The sequence below is a fragment of the Musa acuminata genome, chromosome BXJ1-1 (genome assembly GCF_036884655.1).
Source record: "Musa acuminata AAA Group cultivar baxijiao chromosome BXJ1-1, Cavendish_Baxijiao_AAA, whole genome shotgun sequence".
NCBI classification, from domain to species: Eukaryota; Viridiplantae; Streptophyta; class Magnoliopsida; order Zingiberales; family Musaceae; genus Musa; species Musa acuminata.
This window is the reverse complement of record NC_088327.1, coordinates 20,023,982-20,042,756: the sequence shown is the minus strand read 5'-3', so window position 1 is coordinate 20,042,756 and position 18,775 is coordinate 20,023,982. Positions and strand designations below refer to the sequence as shown.

Sequence of the window (18,775 nt, the reverse complement as noted above, 5' to 3'; positions counted from 1 at the left end):
TACCATGTACCTATAGTCCCTCATCCATCTAATATCCCAGAGACCGTATATCGAGCATGGTGTTGTCAGACCCATACGGTTTCTACTCGAGTCTCGCTCTAATCGGATTCTCCCGGAGAACTCTTTCTCTCTCAACCCGAATGACCCTGGCCAGGGATTTGTCTGAGCAAGAACACATAGGATATTCCTCTTATGACGTCGAGAGTGGATGATCCTCTATTGACACTCAATAGCCCTCGTAAGGTCGACTACCACTCCCAATGACCAGCTGTACTAGATCTGGGGACAGCCAAACCTATAAGTCTGGTATCAAAGAGTGGAGCACTCATACAGGACATCCTTGGTGTCTCAAGTCTAAGGACCAGATACACCACTAGGACTACGGAATCGCTGTCTGACAATAAGGCATCATCAACCATCCAACATTCCGTAAGCGGATCAATCAGTGAACTCATTCTCCAATGAGCACCTGTACTGTATCCCTAGTGTCCCTACATGAGCAACTATGAGACCAGCTGCATCCATCATATGGACGGGTATATAGCACACCAGTCTATCCGGTTATCACGATGTCCCTCTCGAGTAACCTATGACCGGGATTATTTAGGATATGTGTTTAAAGGTGAATCGATCTCATTATCGTGATCTCATCATGATCCGATTCCCATTGCACAAATCCAAGGACATCACAATATATATATGCATTTATGCAATAGTTATAAAGTGATATACGCCAAAATATAATAAGCAAAAAGATTCTGTATCAAGTCACACGTGCCATCACTCACGTGATTGGCTTGCTGGGCACCTATGACTAGCAATCTCCCACTTGACCTAAAGCCAATCACCTATGTGTCTGATCCCCATCAGACCCCTGTGACGCTCAAAGACAATCTGAGACAACGGCTTTGTCAGTGGATCTGCAATGTTATCTTCGGATGAAACTCTTTCCACTACTACATCTCCTCGGGTTACGATCTCTCTTATAAGCTGGAACCTCCTCAGAGCACTTCTGATGAGACCCGGGTTCCCTTATTTGAGTAATCACCCCATAGTTGTTGCAATATAAGGAAGTCGACTTGTCGCTATCTGTATCGACTCCCAAATCTGTGATGAACTTCTTCACCTAGACTCCCTCCTTTGCTACATCCGATGCAGCAACGTACTCCACCTCTGTGGTCGAGTCAGCAGTGGTATCTTGCTTGGAACTCTTCCAGCACACTGCTCCTCCATTCAAGGTGTACACATACCCTGAATTCGACTTGCTATCATCGACATCAGACTGAAAACTTGAGTCAGTGAAGCCTTCAACCTTAAGGCTATTACCTCCATATACTAGTAAAAGATCCTTAGTCCTTCTCAAGTACTTAAGGATACACTTTACTGCTTTCCAGTGCTCCAAGCCTGGATCCGCCTGATACCTGCTCGTGACACTTAGAACATGCGCTATATCAGGCCTAGTACATAGCATGGCATATATGATAGACCCTATTGCTGAGGCATAAGGTATCATATTCATGTTTGCACTTTGGAATTTTCCATGCCAAACCTTTTGACAATGGTTTCTATGTACCTGGACTGGGACAAGCCAAGCATCCTCTTGGATCTATCTCTATAGATTCTAATCCCCAAGATATAGGATGCTTCCCCTAAGTCCTTTATGGAGAAGTGTCTAGATAACCAAGTCTTTACTATGGATAGCATTCCTACGTCATTCCCAATGATGAGGATGTCATCCACATATAACACCAAAAAGGTGATAGCGCTCCCACTTACCTTCCTGTACACACAAGGCTCATCTTCGTTCTTAACGAAGTCATAAGATCTGATTGACTCATCAAATCTTATGTTCCAACTTCGGGAAGCTTGCTTTAGTCCATAAATGGATTTAAGCAACCTACACACTTTATTTGGGCAGTTCTTGGACACGAATCCCTCAGGTTGCATCATATACACCTCCTCCTCGAGGTTCCCATTAAGGAATGCGGTTTTCACATCCATCTGCCAGATCTCATAATCATAGTGTGCTACGATAGCCAATAGAATTCTGATGGATATTAGCATTGCTACGGGTGAGAAGGTTTCGTCGTAGTCAACACCTTGTCTTTGACGATACCCTTTAGCCACTAGCCTTGCTTTATAGGTCTCTACCTTTCCATCTACTCCGATCTTTTTCTTAAAGATCCATTTGCAACCGATGGGTACAATACCTTCGGGCGCATCAACTAGGTTCCAAACCTTATTGGAGTACATAGAATCCATCTCAGAATTCATGGCTTCTTGCCACTTCCCGGAGTCTAAACTCATAATAGCCTCCTCGTAGGTCTGAGGATCAATATCCTCAGCATCCTCTCCTCTAATATGTCCCACATATCTCTCAGGAGGATGAGATACTCTATCAGACCTGCGCAAAGTTGAAACTTGTGTATTAGGTACCTGAACAGACTCGGGCTGTAGAGTGGTGCTTGAGCTTGGTTCTCTAACTTCGCTCAACTCTATCATTCTCCCACTGTCTCCGCCAAGAATGTGTTCCTTCTCAAGGAACACTGCTCTCTTAGCTACAAAGACCTTTTGGTCCTCGAGATGATAGAAGTAATACCCACAAGTTTCCTTGGGGTATCCCACAAATATGCATCGCTCTGTCCTTGATTCTAACTTATCAGGGTTGTGTCTTTTAACGTGGGCTGGGTAGCCCCAAATCTTAACAACCTTAAGATCAGGCTTCTTCCCTTTCCATATCTCATATGGTGTAGACATTACCGACTTAGTTGGAACTCTGTTCAAAAGGTAAGCTGCGGTTTCTAGGGCATATTCCCAGAATGAGATGAGTAGGTCAGTGAAACTTATCATGGACCGTACCATATCTAATAAAGTACGATTTCTCCTTTCAGAGTCACCATTGAGCTGAGGTGTGTAAGGAGGTGTCCATTGGGATAATATCCCATGGTCCTTGAGGAACTGAGTAAACTCTGTACTTAAGTACTCACCTCCTCGATCTGATCGAAGAGTTTTGATACTCTTTCCAGTCTGGTTCTCCACCTCATTCTTATACTCTCCGAATTTCTCAAAGGCCTCGGACTTGTACTTCATTAAGTACACATATCCATACCTTGAGAAATCATCAGTAAATGTAATGAAGTAGGAGTAACCTCCAATGGCATGAGTTGACATGGGTCCACATACATCACTATGTATGAGTTCCAACAACTCAGTGGCTCTCTCTCCAGTTCCACTAAATGGAGAGTTGGTCAATTTTCCACGAATGCAAGGCTCACAAGTTGCATAAGACATATAGTCGAATGGATCTAGATATCCATCATTTAGCAACTTTTGAATCCTTCTTTCATGGATGTGACCTAGCCTACAATGCCACAGGTATGCACTGTTCAACTCATCTCGTTTCCTTTTGGACACATTTACATTCATGATATGTGGAGTGGTGTCTAACATAAATAAACCATTATGCAATGTTCCTTTCGTGATGATCTTATCATCTAATAATATCGAACAACCATTGTTCTCAAAAACAAATTTATATCCACTAACTGTTAAACATGAAATGAAGATAATGTTTTTGATAATAGAAGGAACAAAATAACATGCATCTAATGCAATAAAAGCTCCACTAGGCAGATGTAGGGCGACCTCGCCAACAGCTAATACAGCAACTTTTGCTCCATTACCCATCTTGAGGTCCATCTCGCCTCTCTCTAGTCTCCTAGGTCTTGCCAGAACCTATAACGAATTGCATATATGATAAGCACTATCGGTATCCAATACCCATGTGTTATCATAAGAGTCTGACAAATGGAGACTGATCATGAATGTACCTGAAGCTTCATCAAGCTTTTGTTTCGCCCTTTCTGCAAGGTATTCTTTGTAGTTTCTCTTCCAGTGCCCATCTTTACCACAGTGGAAGCACTGGCCTTTGTCCTTTGTTGGGTCTTTCTTAGCAACCTTTACTTTACCTTGTTTGCCCTTGCCCTTTCCCTTCTTAAGGGACCTTTCTGCTTTCCTTTTCTTTCTGGTCTCACCAGTGTAGAGAACTGGCTTCTCTTTCTTAATAGTACTCTCTGCCTCCCTCAACATATTGAGGAGCTCTGGAGAGTCACCTCAAGCTTGTTCATATTAAAATTCATTATGAACTGTGAAAAGGAATATGGTAGGGACTGAAGCACAATGTCCACACACAAGTTATCCTCTAGGACCATTCCTAGACCTATGAGTTTCTCTATCCACTCAATCATCTTTAGGACATGGTTCTGAACCGGTGTCCCCTCAGTCATCCTAGCGCGGAAAAGGCTCTTGGATATCTCATATCGTTGAGTCCTTCCCTGTTCCTCAAACAATTTGCGGACATGTAGGAGAATGGATCTGGCATCCATCTTTTCATGTTGTCTCTGTAACTCTGGAGTCATAGAGCCCAACATATAGCACTGAGCAAGAGTGGAGTCATCAATGTACTTCACGTAGCGAGCGATCTCATCCTCGCTTGCCCCTTCTTCGGGCGTAGGCATCACTGTATCAAGGACGTACACGATTTTCTCCGCTGTGAGAACAATTCTCAAGTTACGGAGCCAATCCGTATAATTTGGACCAGTGAGGCGGTTGACATCAAGTATGCCACGTAAGGGATTTGAAAGCGACATTTTCTGAAAATAAAGATGTAGCAGAAATGTATAACATGCAGATTTTGCAAGAAATAAACTATCAAGATATGGACTTCTATCTTAATATGCTCCCACTATTTTACTAACGAGTCACGCGACACCCTCAGCACGTGAAACGAAAGTCTCCGGCAGACTTCTAGTGGGGATCAGGATCCAATCAGCGTCTTAGTGTAACCTCGAGGGACTCGACCAATCACACTAAGCCTAAAAGGTAGGCAACTCTTGCCGATCACAACTCCTTGTGATTCCCGTCCTGTTCGGCCTCCGAATCACCATGGCCTCGAGGGACTCGATCAACCATGATGCTCGGTTAAGTCAACACCTTCGTTACAAGATGAGTCTGATTTGATGATATACCCTCGAGGGACTCGACCAAGCATACCATGCCCTCAGGTCACCGGTGACATCTCTATGTCATAAGCAAGATAGCAAATCGCGATATAGGTGAGTCTCGAGGGACTCGACCAACTCAACCTACACCGGGAATCGGTTCCTACTCATAACGATGGAAGGCCACGTGGGTCAATCTAATTGCCTCACGTTTACTGACTTAATATTATCGAGAGATGTTTCTATAATTTGGTCTCCTAATATGACATGTCACACATATACATATTTAATATATATCTACATTGCATGCAAATATATATACATATCTAGTATGTGTATAAGCAATCACATCAGATGATCATGGACCACAACCTAATATGATTAGGCCCGAGCCAGTAGGCCTAATCACTCACATCAAGATCTATGTGTGCAACGGTGCATCTCCATGCCCTGTGATCGTCCATCTCGTCCTCGTCGGTTTCGTCGACATCTTGATGCATCTCCATGCATCACGATCGTCCGTCTCGTGGGTCCCGCTATCGCATCCACGCTCCCGCTGCGCCTCCTCATGTGATTACAACTTAATCATAGGCACGCAGGCCCGACAATAAACGAGAAATATAATGGAGGTTCACAGACCTCAATAATAATAATCACAAGTACACACATCATACGGTCCATGATCATCCGTCCACACATTATACATCACATGTATAAATAATCATCATCATGTAGGACTACTAGATAATAATAAAAATAATAATCATCTTAACCTTTTAATTAATTAATATTTTCTGAAATCAGGGACATGTAGGGAATTTCTCAATTCCTAAGGGTATTTTAATAATTTGGATAAAAGACAGAAACTGGAATTTTTCAAATTCCGAGGGGCAAAACTGTCTTTTTTCAGAAAACCCTAATGCCCTTTCCCCCTTTCGCTGCTGCCGCCGCCGCTACCCTGCCGGCGGCGGCCTGTGCGGCGGGGCGAGGGCACTGCCCTCGCCTGCAGGCGGCACGCCCGCTGGCGGCGATGCCGCTGCGGGTGGGCGCCCCCTTCGGGCGCCGCTGCCTCCGCAGGCGGTGCTGTACCGCCGGGCGGCCGCCCCTGTGGGGGGGTTTCGCCCGCGGGAGCAGCGGCGGCAGGCGTCGCGCGTCGCTGCCCTGCGGCGGCAGGCGCCGCTTCCTTTCGGCGGCAGGCGCCGCTGCCCTGCGGCGCCTCTGCCCGCGGGTTGCCAGCCCCGCCGGCAGCAAGCCTGCTGCAAGCAGGCCGCCGGCCGGCTGCTGCAGACGCAGCCCCTGCGCTGCCCGCCTTCGGCTGCGCTGCACGCACGCAGATCGAGGGCAGCAACTGTTGCTGCCCTTTCTCGCTTTTGCGTCAACGATTTTGACGTCAATATTCTTCCTAAACACAACACACGCAGTTCAAAACTAATCATTCGCACGAACAACCTGGCTCTGATACCACTGTTGGGAAATCATTGGGGAGCGACATCATATGCGCAGCGGAAGAACAAGAAAAACAAAATCCCCGATTCCCAAAAAGATGTTCGTCGTCGTGCGAAGATTGGTGCGCAAAAATTCGCAAAACATAAAACTGCATATAGAGATTGTGTTACCTAGGGAGATCGTATATCCCTGTTTCCTTGCAGATCCTTAGGAGAGGGTGAAGGAGGTCAAGCGTCCTCCTCTCTAGCGGTGATCCACACAACAGGGTTGCGACGACGCTCCTCAAAACTCCAGGCCTACTACGCCGTAGTCCCCAGACGATACAGGGGAATCCAATCCATTGGACCTGTCTGTCCTCAGTTACCATGTACCTATAGTCCCTCATCCATCTAATATCCCAGAGACCGTATATCGAGCATGGTGTTGTCAGACCCATACGGTTTCTACTCGAGTCTCGCTCTAATCGGATTCTCCCGGAGAACTCTTTCTCTCTCAACCCGAATGACCCTGGCCAGGGATTTGTCTGAGCAAGAACACATAGGATATTCCTCTCATGACGCCGAGAGTGGATGATCCTCTATTGACACTCAATAGCCCTCGTAAGGTCGACTACCACTCCCAATGACCAGCTGTACTAGATCTGGGGACAGCCAAACCTATAAGTCTGGTATCAAAGAGTGGAGTACTCATATAGGACATCCTTGGTGTCTCAAGTCTAAGGACCAGATACACCACTAGGACTACGGAATCGCTGTTTGACAATAAGGCATCATCAACCATCCAGCATTTCGTAAGCGGATCAATCAGTGAACTCATTCTCCAATGAGCACCTGTACTGTATCCCTAGTGTCCCTACACGAGCAGCTATGAGACCAGTTGCATCCATCATATGGACGGGTATATAGCACACCAGTCTATCCGGTTATCACGATGTCCCTCTCGAGTAACCTATGACCGAGATTATTTAGGATATGTGTTTAAAGGTGAATCGATCTCATTATCGTGATCTCATCATGATCCGATTCCCATTGCACAAATCCAAGGACATCACAATATATATATACATTTATACAATAGTTATAAAGTGATATACGCCAAAATATAATAAGCAAAAAGATTCTGTATCAAGTCACACGTGCCATCACTCACGTGATTGGCTTGCTGGGCACCTATGACTAGCAACAACCGCCTGGCAGCTTGGAGACTGAGCCTCTGGGTAATGCCACGGCCTGATAGGGGCGGTTGCACCACCTGGCAGAGCTCGGAGACCGAGCTCAGGCAGTTCCACCGCCTGTCAGGGGTGGTTACACCGCCCAGTTTCGCTTGGAGACTGAGCCCAGGCAGTGCCACCGCCTGACCTAGGCGGTTGCACCGCCTAGTCACGCAGAGCCCAAGCGATGCCACCGCCTGACCTAAGTGGTTGCACCGCGCAGCTTTCCTGGGAGACCATCTCCTAGGCGGTGCCATCGCCGACCCTAGCGGTGCCACCGCTTGGCAGGAATTCTGGTCCGAATGGGTTGATCCATTCGGGCCAATTTGGGTATGTCAAGGGCCCAATTGTCCCCAAATTAAGTTAATGGAATCACCTCCCATTCCTAACTTAATCTACATACTAACTATGACATTTCTTAAGACATTTACTGCAACTTGCTCTGGTGCGTCAATCGCTTCTTCCGGCGAGCTTCCGGTGAACTTCCGTCAATCATCCAATGAACCTTCGGTGATGCTCCTGCGGACTTCCGGCAAACTCCTGGACTTGCGACGATCCACTTGGCGAGTTCCGACGAGCTTCTTTGGCAAGCTCCTGGACTTCTCGAATTTGTTCCCGCAGAACCTCCGATGACCGTTCGGACTTCCGTCAAACTCTCGAACTCCCAACGTGATCATAGTCTTGACTCCGGCGCAACTCTTGCTGCATGTCTTACTTCCATCGTAGTTAATCCTACATATGTAAAATAAAACTTCGATCGAGACAATTAATCCTAAGCAATTAACCAAGTTGTCCGGCATGTCATTGGTCCCTCGACGCTTCGTCCGATTCTTCGGTGCATCGTCCTCTCTTGCGGCCTATTGCCCAATCGGCCAGTTGACTCCGTAACTCCAATATCCTTGGCACAATACCCGCTCTTCTTGGCCCGATGCTCGAGTCCATGGCCCGAAGCCTTCTGTCGATACGTCGATTGATCCACCGACCCGATGTCCAATCTTCTGACATGTTCCTCCGGTACAACATGATTTTTCCTGCTTTAATTGTCTCATCCCGATCGAAGCATCTTGCGTCACTCAAAACGCAGATTAAAACATAAACATATATCAAGTGGTTTCATCATCAAAATACGAGATTCAATAATCTGGATCCGCATATCAATTTTTTATTAAGTCCCAAAAATCTTGAGACTTGAATAGAGTCTTCATCTTAAAACTCCAAAATTCATAGCATTTGCTCGAGAAGATAGGAATAAGGGGTTGAGACATGGAATTGCCATTGAAAGCCATAATGCCCAGTTCAGATTGAAACTAGACTCTGATACCACAAATGTTGTGGATGGAGGAGCAAGGAAAAAATAGAATACTACAATACGAGTAAACAGAATCCTTTCGACTCAAGAAAACTGATGTAGTATTTAAAAACAGGAGGATTGATAAGAATACTTACAAGATATCAAATGCAGACACTCTCTATATACCTTACTTCATGAACTATGGTCCTATTTATAGGACCTAGTGATAACTACCCTATAACTACTAGATCATGATTAAGGTAGTTATTGAAATTACCCTATAACTACTAGATCATGATTGAGGTAGTTATTGAAATCACCCTATAACTACTAGATCATGATAACCTAGATAACTATAAAAATTCACATTGAAATTAATCCTATATTTTCTCTTAACCGATCTCATAAATTAAAGAACATCACGTGCACAGTTTCAGAAATTGGGAGAAGATGATGGGACTGAAGGTGAATTTTCAGGATCGGATTCGTGACGCAGGACGATGTTCTATTCACACATCTTACTGTAAAGAGGAAACACTAACATATGCAGCTCTTCTTCGACATCCAAGAACGATGACGAGACAACAGAAGGAAGAGAGGGCCCTGAGTGCGATCCATGAGCCGGGGCTTGAAATGTAGCTTTTCAATCTTTGGCTTTCGAAACTTTTGCCTCACATTAGCAAAAAACTCTGCAGTAGAATGACTAATGAGATCTGATCTTGCTCTCCATTTTGATAACAGGTGCCAAGATACTATTATTGGAGGGAGCTTTGTGAGAGGAGTTTCAGGTGGTGATAGGAAAAGGGTGTGCATTGGAAATGAGATCATAATAAACCCTTCTTTGCTGTTTCTTGATGAGCCCACTTCTGGCCTTGATTCAACGACAGCCCTAAGAATAGTGCAACTTCTGCACACTATAGCCAAGGTATCAATTATGATTATTTTGGTTACATGCTGTATCACTGAATTTGAGCAAATCAGTAAAATTTAAGTTGGTTCTCTGTTCTTTGAACCTTTTATAGTGAATAGCTACTGTCATAAATCGACAGTCTTCAATTTTGCAGGCAGTGGAATCTGTTTTTGACTGGCCATTGCTCCTAAGCATAATTGACAGTCAGTCTATCAGACCTTCCGAATAGAAAACAAGACCTGCATAACCAAATTTATCATAGTAGCTTAAATGAATCAGAGAGGTTTCTGGCCTGCTCAATTGAGGCTCAAGAAACACAAGAAACCATGTTTCCTTTATGTTGTAAATGTCTGTGCAAATTATGTTACAGTACACTGATGGAACTGATGAATTTGTCTCTCTTGAAACCTTGCAGACTGGCAAAACTGTGGTGACTACAATTCATCAACCATCTACCAGACTGTTTGCTGATAAACTGATCCTTCTTGGAAAGGGTAGTTTGCTGTACTATGGAAAAGCATCTGAAGCTATGGATTACTTCTCATCTATCGGATGTTCTCCTCTCATTGCAATGAACCCAGCAGAATTCCTGCTGGATCTTGCAAATGGCAACATAAGTGATACCACAATACCATCAGAACTGGAGAAGAAAGTGCAGTCAAAAGATTTGGGGAGCAACACAAGAAATGGCAAGCCATCTCCAGAAGATGTTCACAAGGTAAAGCTTCTCCTTTTGTCCTAAAAAAGGATGTGATTCCAAGAACAAGTGCAGCTTTCCTACATCCAACTTCGTACTCCCTTTGATACTTATGCAGATTGAATGGATGATTAACAAAGAAATAGTCCAACTATATATGATTCTGATACATTGCCCATAAGTAAAGAAAAATAAAGAAAGATTAGCTGATGGAGGCAGTATGGTTTTGCTTGTTCTGGTAGTCTCTCAGCAAAATGGAACCTCTAAATTACTGACCAATGCAACATATAATGAAACAGTACCTGGTCGAGGCCTATGAGTTTATAGCTGCCGACAAGCAACAGAAAACACTTCTGGAGCCAGTTCCAGTAAGTGAAGATCTGAAAGCCACATTGTCATCACAAAAAAGAGATTGGGGATCAAGCTGGTGCCAGCAATACTCCATTCTGTTTCGGAGAGGATTCAAAGAGAGAAGACATGATTATTTGAGTTAGATGAGAATCACACAGGTTCTTGCCACTGCAGTGGTACTTGGTTTACTCTGGTGGCACTCAAGCAGTGCCACACCAAGAGGTTTAGAGGATCAGGTAAGAGAACTCACTTCAAATGTTGTATCATATATGCAGGATTTCCATTTATTTAACGTTACATAAATAAGATTTCATATATGTGTTCATCTGTTGTTCGGTGAGACAGAATCATAGCTTTCAGCATCCGTCATCCAGCAGTTCACATTGCAGTGCATATTTCATTTTCATATCTGATTTAGTTAACAGAAGCATAGCCTTTACTACCTGTTCCCAAATTGACATTTTATGTTTCTCAGCTGCTTTTTTGAGCTTTCATAGATTTGACTGAAATCATATTATTAACTCCCAAGTTTCTTGTATCTAAAATGGTACAGCTCATAGTACTATGTTATAGGTTCACACTTAGCAGTGTACACTACATAAGCATCTGTGATTTGGGTAACAGGACCACAAATATAACCAGTCCTCCAGTTGATATCTGCATTTCATGTTTTCTTGTTTGAGCTTTGACAGATTTGATTTCTATCTTAATTAATGACTTTCAAGTTTCGTTGATCTCTAAAACTTGTATGTAAATATGCTACTCCCAAATTTCTTGCACAACTTACATATTTACCTGTTCTGGCTCCTACTATTTACATGGATCACAATTCATGTGTTTCTGAGACAAAGGGGAAGGTCAGACAAAAAAATCATTTTAGCATTATGATCAAGAAAATTCAGGAGATCAACAATAATGTTTGCATGAAATTAGAAAAGGAAGGGCTTATTCAAGTGAAAATGGCGCTTTACTGTTCGAAATGGAATACTGCAGGCTGGATTGCTGTTCGAAATGGAATACTGCAGGCTGGCTTGCTGTTCTTCATATCTGTCTTCTGGGGCTTGTTCCCTGTTTTCACAGCAGTCTTCACATTTCCACAAGAAAGAGCTATGTTGAACAAGGAAAGATTGGTTGACATGTACAAGCTAAGTGCATATTTCACGGCCACAACAACAAGCGATTTGCTGCTCAATCTCATCCTACCTATAATATTTCTGTTGATCGTCTATTTCATGGCAGGGCTAAGGCAAAGTATCAAACACTTCTTTTTCAGCATGCTTATTGTGTTTCTATGTATCATTGCTGCTCAGGTATGTGTAAGAATTAGACTTTGTGTGCTTCTATGTGTCGGCTTTCTGTTCAAAGAGACTTGAAACTAGATAAAATTGGCTGGGGTTAGGGTTGCTAATTGGTGCTTCACTGATGGACATCAAGAAGGCAACCACTCTAGCTTTAGTGACGGTGATGACCTTTATGTTGGCTGGTGGATTCTTTGTGCAGGTAAGCAGTGCCGCACCATTTTTGCGGAGAACATATAACTATGCATTAGGGTACAGGATCATATCATCCAATCATAACAAGAGGAGGAAAAAAAATTATTCTGACAAACATTGATAGTTCTTGTTTATTTCATGATCATAGTGAGAGGTATTAGGTAAGCACTGCCATGCCATTTTGCAGGGAAATGATAACTATGTGGTGGGTTGCACTAGAGGAAAAAAAAATTTCTGATAAACATTGATAATTCTAGTTTATTTTATGATCATAGTGAGATCAGTGAAGGTAAGCACTGTCATGCCATTTTTGCAGGGAACTGATAACTAAAAATTAGGCAAGAATTCTTCTTTGATACACATTAATAATTCTTGTTTCTTTCATTATCATAGCAAGATCAAGAGGCATTAGGTAAGCACCGCCCTGCCATATTCGCAGGGAATTGATACTATGCAGTAGGCTACATAATCATATCATCCAATCATAATGAGTGGAAAAAGATTCTTCTTTGATACAAATTGATTTTTCTTTTTTTAATCATTGCAGTGAGATTAAGAGGTATTAGGTGTGCAGATAAGCTGTGCCGTGCCAGTTTTGCAGGGAATTGATAGCTATGCTGTAAACCACGTGATCATATCATCCAATCATAATTAGAGGAAAAGAATTCTTCGATGATACGCATTGGTAATTCATGTTTCTTTCATCATCATAGTGAGATCAAGAGGTCTTAGGCTCTGTAACTTGACAAATACCACAAGCAAGGGTTTTTAGGCAATTCTGAAATATTGATCCGAATAGTGAGATCAAGAGGCATTACTCCATGTAACTTCACAAATACTAAAAGCAAAGCTCTTTAATTATTTCAAAGGATTGATCAGAAAAAGTAATTCACATGTTGCATATAAGAATCTCAAATTAACAGGCTAGAAAATTAAATGTGTTTCACTGACAATTTACAGATCTAGGGATCCAGATCCATAATAATTATTGAGGACGAAACATGTTTCTTTAGTATGGCTTATCCTCTAAATCTAGCAGAAATGAATGCAATTCCATTGTTTGTTCACTACCACATGAAGAGAAAGTTCTTGAAATATAACAGGGATTATTTCTATTACATTCAAAATGCAATTCCATTGCTACTAATAAGCTGCTGCTAACAATCTTGCAGAGAGTTCCTGCATTCAGTTCATGGCTCCGCTATGTATCCTTCAACTTCCATACCTACAGACTCCTACTGAAGGTGCAGTATGGCCATTTACCACCATCTCTTTACATGTCACCCAACTCGGCAGTGGTGTTGAGGAAGTCGCAACTCTGAACGCCATGGTGTTTGCTTACCGATTCCTGGCATATATTTCCCTGAGACGAATGAAGCTGTCAAATTGATCTTGAGCAAAGCTTCTTCTGTGGAGTCCAACAAGCAGCAATTGTTTGAGTTGCGGTTTACAGAAACAGGAAATGAGAAAGATATATCACTTTAAAATGAATGATTTTGGGGGGAACTGTTTCAAATGGGAAGCAAATCTCCACTGTGTGCGTGTATGTTGCTGCTGCTACCTCCCAGCTTTGGGCTCCGGAATAATACCAGGCCCCGTTTCCCGGGTTTGCCTCAGATATATAGCGATGGAATTATATATATATATATATATATGCTAAATTAGTCGACTTTGGAATTATAATTTTACTGGGTATTATTTTAAGAATAAATAAAAAAATCCTCTAATTTTAAGAATTTTTTACATAGTGTTTTAGCTTTAAAAAATTCTTATATAATAACCTTGACTATATAAAAAGATCATATTGCTCTATTATCGCCTCTAGTAATCCTCACACAAGGGTTGTTATCTCCATTGACCCTATGAGCCTTGATCTTACACACCTAGCCTGCGCTCATCGCACAACGAAGAACGAAGAATGATGCATGAGAATCACCACTCGACCATCGTGCAAAGGCCTATCACACATAGCCTTCATGCAAGAGCCTGTCGCACACAACCTTCATCGTCGCTACCCACAAATCCTAATCTGACCTTGACTACCTCACATAGAGCCACACCATTCTACCTTGTCGATTATTATTATGTTCACCCATGGCTCTCATGCAAGAAAGGAGGAGAAACATGAGCTATCCTCGCTTCCACACACATAGGGGCAAGTCCGATGAAAACTAGGGGTAAAATAATTATTTATAAAAAATATTCTGTAAAAATATTTTAGAGTTGGAGCGTTATATAAAAAATTTGTAAAGTTAGGAGTTTTTCTCATTAATTCGCCCTTGTTTTAACCTTGTCTGCAGTTTGGGGTAAGGTTACCTCCCCTTCTATTGTTTAAGAGTTTTGATGTGAGGTGGGCCACATCGCTCACCTGTGCACACGTGGCACTGAGAAAATTGGGAGAGTTGAGATTAGTTGGCAGAGATTTGAGATTGTAGGTGGTTCAGTCCCACATCGGTAGAAAAGAAATAGAACCAAGACTTAAGCTGCATAAGAGGAGGGATGTGGATAAGAGTTGGCAATCTTCGCACTTGGAGCAATGTTGCAGTTTGTGATGTTATAACCGAGGCGCGACAACCGCTGGTTGAAAACTATTTCCGAACTCCTCTTTGGCCGGGTTTGATCCTGCGCCTAATTACTTGTGTCAGAGTCCAATTACATGACATAACGACCTTGATTTATAGGAATATATATGGTCATACAACAAATTACGGAGAAATTAAGCAAGTATATACATAAGTATAAAAGAGAAGAAAAACAATGAATAACTTAGACACCAATGGATGAAACAGCATCAAACTCTCCAAGAAGCGCACATGTTTGAAGCGATTCTAGTTCAAAGGACAGGAGGCCGAAACCTTAATCTTGCACTCGCATTTCCCAATAAGCAATTCTAGTCCTGGAAGGGTTAAAAATGGTGTATCTTCCTCAACTCTGCCATCAAGCAGTCTTAGATGGCGTAGCAGCCTGCCTCCCTTTTGGAATGATCATCCTCTATTGTAACTGTAGGGGCGTGTCGAAAGAGAGACTCATGAGTGATTTTTCAGCCTCCTCAAGATACATAGCTCGGACATTACTTCTCTAGTTGAAACTATCTTAGTGTGGATCACAGTGCCTGCTTCCTTTAGCGGCTTAGATGTCATTGGACTGGTGAGTACATTACGATTACCAAATTATTAGACGGGACATTGGTGGCTTGGATGAACAACTCGATAAAGGCTATTGTAGTGTAGTGAGTAAATCTTTTCGATGCGTCAATTTTATTATTAAAGCCTCATATATCTTTCATTCCCTCTTTTCTATGGTTTATGCTAGCACTTATCTCATTATTTATCACTCTTTATACAATTTTTTTTTTTAATGTTAGCTCGATTAGTATTTGTTAGATTGTTTGTGATGATTTTAATGTAATTCTTTTTGTCAACGATAAATTGGGACGTAAATCATTTTATCTTTCGAAGTCAGTTATGAATTTTTATGACTTTATCTTTAATACTGGTCTTATTGATCTTGATTTTTCTATAATCATTTTACATAGAGCAATAATCAATTTGGTTCCTTTAGGGTTTTTACTTGACTTAATAGTCCTTTAGCTCCTTTAGTGTTTATGATAGCACTTGTCTCACTCACTGTTCGTTACTTTTTATGGAATCTCTTTTTCAATGTTAGCTCGATTAGCATTCATTAGATTGCTTATGGAGATTTTAATGACAAATTGGGAGGTAGATATTTCATCTTTGGAAGTCGGTTGTGGATTTTCATAACTTTATCCTTAATACTGGTCTTATTGATCTTGATTTTTTGGTAATCGTTTTACATGGAGCAATAACTGATTTGATTCTTTTAGGGGTTCTACTCGGGCTTGATAGATCCTCAATAGTCCATTTTGGTTTTCTCTCTATAATAAAATTATTATTTACCATTTTGCTCGTGCGGTATCGGATTATTCCTCTTTTTTTATCATTTCCTTCAAGTCGGATAAGAATCTAAGTATAGAATCAAGATTTTTAGGTTTGAATCTTTTTAGACTAACTATCAAGATGTTAGTAATAATGATAACTCACTCGTACGAACTCTAAGGATGGAGACCCCTCGAATGACCTTCACTCTAAGTTTTCTTACACTGGTCATTTGCTCTCTCACTGGCAATGTAACCACGATCACAATTTGGAGAAGACCATTATTGAGACCGACTATTAAATCATTGCCCTTGAGATTAGAGACTCTAATACTTCTTTCACCACTGTTGAGCATACAAAACTCATATGCCTTCATAATAAGCTATCTATCTTAAACAAATAGCTTCACGTTAAGTGAGCCACGAGCTAAAATCAACTATAATACTAAGAGGAATGGCAACACTGCTTTCTTCCATAGAGTGGCCACCCTTAGAAACAAAAAGGAACTGTATTAATTTCATAAAGCTAGATAATAGGGACATTGTCTCCTAACACTATGACATCCTCTCCAACTTCTTACCTTGGTACATTGCCTTTTGGACCAGTGCAGGCCCTAACGTCAAGGGGTCTTGGGAAACCATTCCTCCTCTTCCACAGCTCTTTGACGCTACATCAATACCTCCCTCTCCCTCTTATAAATGTAATAGGCAAATGGGCAAAAGCCTTGACTTAGATGGCTTCAACATTGAATTCTTCCAAACCTACCAGGACTCCCTTAGTGGCAACATCATTGACATTTTCAACCGCCTCTTTGAGTCCAAATCCTTACCTTTCAATTGGGGTAGAACATTCATTGTCTTCATCCTCGGGGATAGTCTTGAAAAATTCAAAGTTTATCATATCCATAGCCTTATGTAATGTCCCATATAAATTCCTTTCTAAAGTCTTGGCTAATAGAATACACCCTTACCTTAATTAGCATATCCAACCAATTAGCTTTCATTCTTGGTTGTTTTATCCATAATATCCTAATCGCCAATAAATTGATCCACTAGATGACTTATACTGAGGACTCTCACTTGTTATCATTTTAAAATTAGACATTGAGAAAGCTTTCAATAACCTCTCGTGCGATGTTATCCTCAAGGTGGTGGACCTTATGAACTTCCCCACCACCTTTATATGTGAGATGAATGCTTCCTTTATATGTTTAATTAATGACAACACTTCTAATTGGTTCCCCATAGGGGGCACTAGACAGGATGACCCCCTATCCGAGATATTTATATCATCCTATAATAAGTTCTCTCATCTATCCTATTGGATCTTACAACTTCCAACAAGTTGGCTCCTTTCAACATAAAAGGGGTCAAGATCTTGCACCTTGCACCTGATGTTTGCGAACAATGTCTTAATCTCCTTTTTAGGTGAATAAAAAATTATATTTTGCTATACTTTCAGTGCTTGATAAATTTGCTTCCTTGACAATCTTAGGGTTAATGTTAATAAGTTAAATGTTTTCTTCCTAAGAACTACACCTCCTAAGCTAAAACATGGGATCTGCTAATTATAAGTGTCTTGTAAGCTAATCACATGAGTATTGACATGTGTGATATGATACATACTCTTTTTGCTTAATATTTTTTTCACTTTATATTGCTTATTGTATATATATATTATATTGTCTATTGATTTGTACAATAGGAATCATATCGTTATGAAATAATGATAATGAGACCGATTCGCCTTTAAATATATACCCTAAATAATCATGATCATAGGTTACTCGAGAGAGATATTAAGATAACCAAACAAACAAGTGTACTATATACTCGTCCATATGATGGAGACGGTTAGTCTCATAGCTGCTCATGTAGGGACATTAGGGATATAATGCAGGTGCTCATTGGAGAATGAGTTTATTGATTGATTCACCTACGGAATGCTGGTGATTGATGATGTCTTATTGTCATATAGTGATTCCGTCATCATAATGGTATATCTGATCCTTAGACTTGAGATACTAATGATATCCTATATAAGTACTCCACTCTTTGATACTAGACTTATAGGCCTAGAAGTTTCAGATCTAATACAATCGATCATCGGGAGTAGCAACCAACCTTACAAGGGATATTGAGTGTCGATAGTGTTAGTTATAGATGCCCTACAAGCTAATCACGTGTGAGTGATGACATGTATGATATGATATGCACTCTCTTTGCTTATTATTATTGTAATATTTTTTCACTTTATATTGCTTGATGTATAAATATATTGTGATGTCCATGGATCTGTGTAATGGGAATCGGATCATGATGAGATCACGATAATGAGATCGATTCACCTTTAAACACATACTTTAAATAATCTTGGTCATAGGTACTCGAGAGGGACATCGAGATCGGATAGACTAGTATGTTATATACCCGTCCATATGATGAAGGTGGCTGGTCTCATATATACTCATGTGGGGATATT

At 41.5% G+C, this 18,775-nt stretch overlaps 3 pseudogenes; 2 read left to right on the top strand and 1 right to left on the bottom strand.

Annotated features, from left to right (window-relative positions):
• Positions 1-1,108: 1,108 nt before the first annotated feature.
• LOC135587416 (uncharacterized) lies at positions 1,109-4,541 on the bottom strand (annotated as a pseudogene).
• A 3,076-nt stretch (positions 4,542-7,617) lies between these two features.
• On the top strand, positions 7,618-13,788 carry LOC135679423 (ABC transporter G family member 22-like; annotated as a pseudogene).
• A 1,128-nt stretch (positions 13,789-14,916) lies between these two features.
• On the top strand, positions 14,917-15,055 carry LOC135592634 (U4 spliceosomal RNA; annotated as a pseudogene).
• The last annotated feature ends 3,720 nt before the right edge of the window (positions 15,056-18,775 follow it).